Below are 7252 nucleotides of genomic sequence, written 5' to 3' on the forward strand. Positions count from 1 at the left end.
AATGAACCTACAATCCATAATTATTAATTAATAAAACAAATCTTAAAGTATTTAAGAGAGCATCTGGTTGCCGTCACATTTATTTTTTTATTCACAGAAGTGTAAACGTGAGTGCGCCCTCTCTGTATGAAATAACATGTCTGGGAACATGGTTGGCAGTGTTTTAAAATAGATAAAAAAAAATTTGTTTGAAAATAGTTTTTTATTTTAAAATCAATTTAATATGTTAATATAAAAAATAAATTATAAAATATAATTATAAATAAAAAATACTTTAAAAAACAATTGCTACTACAATATCATATTATCTAAATAAAATGCTACTATAACTTCTTTTTTCCCATGCTTAAATAGGCATTTGCACATGACATAGGGTGCACATATTTAGCAAAGAAATTAATTAGCAAGGTTTACTTGGTTTTACATTAGGAACAGGTTAATGGAAGCTAGGGGGCGTCTTGCTTTAGAGCTGAAACAGCTTTTGGCTATGCTTATATTTATGTGTCTATCGATTTGGTGATAATTTGATTGTGATTTGAAATAATTTTCAAAAAATAATAAATAAATAAAAAATTGTAGCTAACCGCTTTCTACGAGTCTATTTTGGAGTATAATTGCAGTTGCTTTTTAAAATATTTTTCATGCTAAAATGTATTAAAATATTTTTTTTATTTTAACAAATTTATTTTTAAGATCAACACATCAAACGATCCAAAATATAAAAAAATAATTTTTTTAAAAAAATAAATTTAAATTTTTTAAAAATAGAAATTGACTCGCGTTTCCAAACGCTCTGTACATCAGGAAAATTGAAGGAGATATTAAAAATAAAAATTACCTTTCATCCTTATGGATTGTTCTTTCACATTTAATAATATATAGGATAAGGTTCCACCTAACTTATTAGCAAACTTTAGAAAAGAAACTAGTTACATGACCCGCATGATGTTGTGGGTTATTTCTTTTTACATAAAAAATATAAAAAAAAATAAGATTTAAAAGTGTTAGGTTTTTCTGCAAAGCTATACCCAAGAGTTTTGGGTTTGGCCACAACGTCTGACCTAAGAGTAATATTTTTAATATGAATAATAACATTAAACTTGCATAACCCAAGTTTAAGTGAGCCTGGTTGCAGCATCGGACCCAAAAATATTGGATGTGGGTCTGGCTATAATATCATGTCATAAAAATATGATAATTAAATAAATTAATTAAAAAGAAAAAAAAAACAACAGGAAAAAAAAAACTAATTAAGAAAAAAAAATATGAATTAATTGGGTTAACCCTTCAAACCAGGTTAACCCGTAAAACTTAGAGTTTGCGTTAAGAAAGTTTGATCACTAAATAGAAAAAAAAAAATATCAAGTTTACCCATAATTAACTTTGTTAACCCATCAAACTAAGTTAACTCATTAAGTACAAAATACGTTTTATGAAAGTTTGATAATTAAATAGAAATAAATTTTAATTAAAAAGAAAAAAAAAATCAGGTTAACCCGTCAAATCAGGTTAACCCATCAAACCTGGAATCCATATCATGAAAATCTGATAACTAAATAAAAAAAATAACATTATCAAAATAACTCAAACAAAAAAAATATTATTAAAAAAAAAAACAATTCTATAATATAATAATTATAATAATATAATATAATATAATATATTAACAAGTGAAAGGTGTGGCACACCTTTTAGAATATTACTTAATTACATGTGTTTTCCTTTCACATTGGGAAAGGGGCAAGCAGAGAGAGCGGATATACTGCCACGTGGATTTAGTGGTAAAATTTAGAGACGAAATGAGGATTAATGGAAACTTTACTAAAATACGACTGCATTCCCGCAAGTTAAAGTATGCCTCGCGGGCACCAATTCAAATCATTGTGCGAGATAACTTGGTAGAATTTGATTTTAAAATTTTCAATTTTTTCTACCTTTTCAATCTTCTTTTTTTTTTTTCTTAACTCAAAAGGGATATCTTGATTGAAGAATATATTAAAAAAAAAAGTTAAGCATTTAAATTGATTCATTGACAAAAATATGTCACATAAACATTTATATTAACAGAGTTTAATTAAAAAGAGATATTAATCCATAATAAAAAATACAAAGATATAATTAATACAAAAAGAACATATACTAGATTATTAGTCTATGTTATGCTGTGACTCTGATTAAATATTTTTTTATAAGTTAAAAAAAAAAGTCCAAACATTGCTATTGTGTTTTCTAATAAAAAAAATAATCATGAATTTCAAATCTAATGTATATTTAATGATATCTTTTTTAAATACTAAGACGGTGACATATTAAACAAACATCTTTTTATATTGAGGCGGCAACATATTTGATCAATTTAGTGAGTTAATTTGTCAAATCTACAACTTAACTCATGAAATTGTGATGGCCTTATAAAAATCATATAAAAAAAAATATTATAAAGCTCAATCTTGAATCAATCTAATATTGAAGGATGAAACTAAAAAAAATATTGAATTAAAAAAGGACAAAAAAAGAAGCAAGTCAACATGGGTTAATCTTTCAAACCCACAACCCGGTTTATGAAATTGAGACAACCTCATCGAAAGCAAAAAAAAAAAAACAACAAAGTTCAATTTTCAACCAACTCGGTATTGAAGAATAAAATTGAAAAAAAAATCAATTAAAAAAAGAAAAAAAATAAAAAAAATGAGGACCAGATTAAAAAAAAAAAAAAAAACCATAAACTAGGATAGAATGATAAAGTTAAAAACTAATAAAACTTTTACAAAAAGAAAAATAAAAAAATAAGGGTTAAATTGAAAAAAATAATACATGACAGATTGAAATTGAAAGAAAAATAAAACTTTTATAAAAAGACCGTGAATAAAAATTAGAAATACTAAAAATAAGACTAAAATTAAAATACCAAAAATAAAAAATACTAAGGTATATTATTTAGGGGAGGAGAGGGAAAAGAAGAGAGGATCACCGGCCAAAAACTACTTTACCTCTGCACCATACCAAGAGAAAAAAAACATAAAAATGTTTTCAATGACACGACGAAATGGTAGGTTTGGTTGTTAGAAGACGCCAAAGAGTTGGGATGCCTCCCTTGTGTTGGTGTGTAAGCATGCACCAATAGCTTTTTTAATTTTAATAATAATTAATTAATTTAAATTCATCAAATTATCCCTGATGGTTATGAAATATTTTTTTTTTAAAAAAAAAACCCGAGTAAGAATATCGAAAGCCCCCTGAACGCATGTTTTATTTCTTTATGCTAGGGGCAAAGATGTACTTTCACAGTATTTTAAAAACAAAAAGGATTTAAATACCCTCAGCAGACAATTTAAAATTTTTTGATTCGTATGGTAACTAAGTTATTTAATTATTCTTAAAAAATGAAAAGGTCACATATATTCGCGGCCAAATCATTGATGAATAATAACCAGTAAGTCATGCAAGAAGACAAAACTAGCCCGGCTCATAGGCCTCTTAGCTTGTTCTTGGAAGGACACGAACTCTATTGCACTGTAGCAATGAATAATGAATTTAGAGTATGTGCAGTGATATGAGACTTGAATCATAGCCTCACAGATTCAAATCCCTCCCCTCTTAACCAATAAACCATCATTATGAATATGCCAGTTGCGTTTTACATCAGTGCTCAAATCTTTTTCCATGGAAAATTTCTTGCAACGATGTGGATGTTTTGGCCAGATTGACTCCATTTGTCCTCCCAGTTCAACCTTCATAGTAGCAGTCTTTTAATTGAAGAACACGCAGTAATTTCCAAATAGATTTACCAAGGATTAAGGGAACTGTATAAGAAGCCAAGTGATACAGTACAGTTTCTAGTCGAGAATTCAAAAGGCAAATTCTTGGATCTCTGTTTCTTTTTCTGTAAGGGGTTTAACGAATTCTCTCTCTGCTCTGTTTCTCAAAGATGTAACCTGCTAAAGAAATTCTGATAGTCTGGTTTCATGAATTCATGTAAGGAGCACTTGAAACATTCTGCCTGCTGAAATTCAACCAAAAGTCCTTCTTCATTCTTTTCTTAAATTCTGACAATTAATTCTGAAATTTCCATCGCTGGACGTCTCAAATCTATGTACCAGGTTCACCACTTTCCAGTTACAAAGAAGAACAGATGCAAAACCACGCTGGATGAGTGAATTGGTCCAAAAATCTCAATGCAGTGGGATACAAAAAACAAAAAACAAAATTGACCCAAAAAGGGGTCAGCAAAGTCTCATTTGATGAGCCGGATGTGTGTGTAGAACACCACAAAATCAAATGTGAAATGATCAAATGCACAGAGAAAAGTTTGGTCATGGTCATGAGTGCTGTTTAGTGAAGGGTCGATAATGGAAGAAATACGAAGGCTCCTAGCTCGTTCTTTTATGGGGAATTGGAAAATGAGAAAACCACCTTATCCCCATTGTCATTGTTTTGTCTAGTGCTTTCGGCCCCTTTGTCCCTCGGTGGCTTGGACCATGGTTACCACCACCACCTCCCCTGTGTCATCAACGGTTCAGAATTTCTGTGTTAACTTGGAACAGCGGAGTCAAAATATTGACAGGTTATTTATTTATTGCCTGGACAAAGACACCACCCGTGTTGGCTTTCATAAATCGCCTTCAACACTATCATAATGATACTTTTGAGCTGTTCTCCGGTGTTAGGTACTTATTAGATTTACTCTTTCTACTATTACTTCATATTTTAATCGGAAAAGGATGTTTAGTAAAAACAAATCATGATGAATGCATGGATATAGGTATCTTATCTATATCTAACTAGAACAAAAATATCAGTTTGCGCATAAATGCATTAAAATTGAATACAACAATTTTTTGAATCCCAATATCAGAGCTTGAATTCTAAAAAATACTCCCTTGGATCAATATAACTGCATTTTACACAGGCAGGAAGAAGTTCACGGCCATCGCCATTGTTATAAGACGGGTAGCTACGATGTTCCTATTTTTGGCCTGGACCACGACCGAACAGGACCATTACGAGAGGCGAAGATCGAGCGCGAGAGATGGGACAGGCTGCTTTCCCACATCAGTGGGTGAGATTGCATTTTAGAGATGGCGTCAAGATTCGGTAATAATCATAAAGGAAAAGCTCCAACTCAATATTTTGGCTGCATCCAGCAAATTATTATGTCAGAGAGAGAGAGACTTGCTATGGTGTCTGGGTAATTTTATAGATATCTTGACTAATTCTAAAAATTATAAAATTAATAATTATATAAACTTTTAATAATTTTAAAATTTGTAAAACTCAAATTAATAATTTTTAATGAATAAATTTAAAATTTAATCAATTAAATTATATCTCTAAAGCAAAAGAGATGGAGAGAGGGAGACTTGCCCTTAGTCATGGTGGTTGAATCTAACTATATATTTCCATGATTATTCTGCGTTGTTATAATTTCGTCTTTTGGAAAATGTTAAAAGGGTATAAAAAAGCCAGCCTCGGAACCCTATTTAGCAAATTGGAAAGAAGACAAAAGAGAGTTGCATTCAGCCCCCCTCTCTCTCTCTCTTCTCATTACAATAATCTTATGTTAATCGTTGATGTCCCCTCTGATCATCATTCATAATGTTGCGAAGAAAAAACCTTGACCTTTGATCAAGCAAGAACAACGAGTTCGTGTAGGGGACATGTTGCGACAATTAATAGTGGCGACTTATGTTCATTTCTGTGTATTTATCTCATAAAGTGGCAGATCAAGTAAGCTTAATTCCACATGTAATTGCATGAGCATAGACTAAGAAGATTATTTAATAGTAATTAGCAGACAATTTTAAGATTTTGTTTTCTATGAGAATATTGACCAAGATTCATTTAATCTCTAGACTCAAGAGATGAATAGACTGTTTGATGGATTCAACTGTTAGAGCAGGTTAACCATTATATAAATATATATATATATGGTCAAACAATGTATCAAGTATTGTTATAATAAGGTATCAAATAGACAATAATTTTAATAACGACAATGACATATCATTACATTATATTAAAATTGTAAAGAAAAACTAAAAGGTGTGTTGAATTTACTGCTGAGTGCACTATGAAGGCACAATGCTCCTTCTTCTTCTTCTTTTTGTCTCCTGAGAATCTTTGTGCTTAGATCACCGTATAATTTGCTCTCTTAATTTAGTTCTAATTTTTTAATATGTTGCTTGAGATTTGAATTTAATAATTACTTTCAGTTTATTTTTTATAAAATTATTATGATAAAAAAAAGAGTATGGTATTGGGCTGATATTTAACTTTATAAAATTAAATTTATTCTTTTTGCATACAAAAATTAAGATTTAAAAGACCAAATCTAGCAATAATTAACAATGCAAGAGTTTTTTGCATTGTTTATTCTGCAACTTGTTGGGGATTTGGCATGTGGATATTTTTTTCCTTTTAGTTTGGCATGTAAATTTTAGGTTCTTTTAGTTTGAAACTTTTATGTTTTAGTACAAAACTTTATTTTTAATACTTTTTTGTCTTTAAGTTTAAGAAAGGGGATAGAAACTCATTGAAAAATTAAGGAGGTGAGAAACAATACTCAATTGCTATTTTTCGACAACTAAAATAGATGATCTTTGTGTCAACGGGTTTATTTGTTGAGAGGAGTTCCATTTAGGTTCTATCGCCTTTTATCTTACTAAAAAAATTAGATCTAGTATCGATAGTATTTTTGGATGTTTTTAGATTTTATGATCTATTAAAGGTTGTATTGAGATTAAGATATGGATTTATTCGAGATTATGGACTGTTTTTAGGTAAATAAAAAATAGATTCAAAATGAGTTTTTAGATTAAAAAAAAAAAAAAACACACTAGCCCTGACTTTTTAAAGACCTTTGTGGTTGTCAGAATCTACAGTTATAGGCGGCGGGTCATTTCTAAATTGATTTTGTTTTAAATGAAAAGATCGGACGATGTTTGTACTTTACCAAGCCTGGCTCGCAGGTCTACCTCCTTCTTTATATGTCAAACGCTCAAGCCCATGCACCTAACAAATTTTTTTTCTTTGTTTTTTTAATTTATTCCTAGATTTTTAATTTAAATAGATTAATTAAAAAATAATTTGAGTTTCTTTTATTAAATACCATTGAAGTTTTAATTGTTTTTAACTAAGATCATAACATTTCTTTAATTATATTAGCAAGTGCTCTTTTTATACAAGCCTTTATGATTATTATTATTTTAATTTTATTCCATCACTAAATTTCTTTTGGGTATTATTTGATTAA

The sequence above is a fragment of the Populus alba genome, chromosome 1 (assembly GCF_005239225.2).
Source record: "Populus alba chromosome 1, ASM523922v2, whole genome shotgun sequence".
Lineage (NCBI taxonomy): Eukaryota > Viridiplantae > Streptophyta > Magnoliopsida > Malpighiales > Salicaceae > Populus > Populus alba.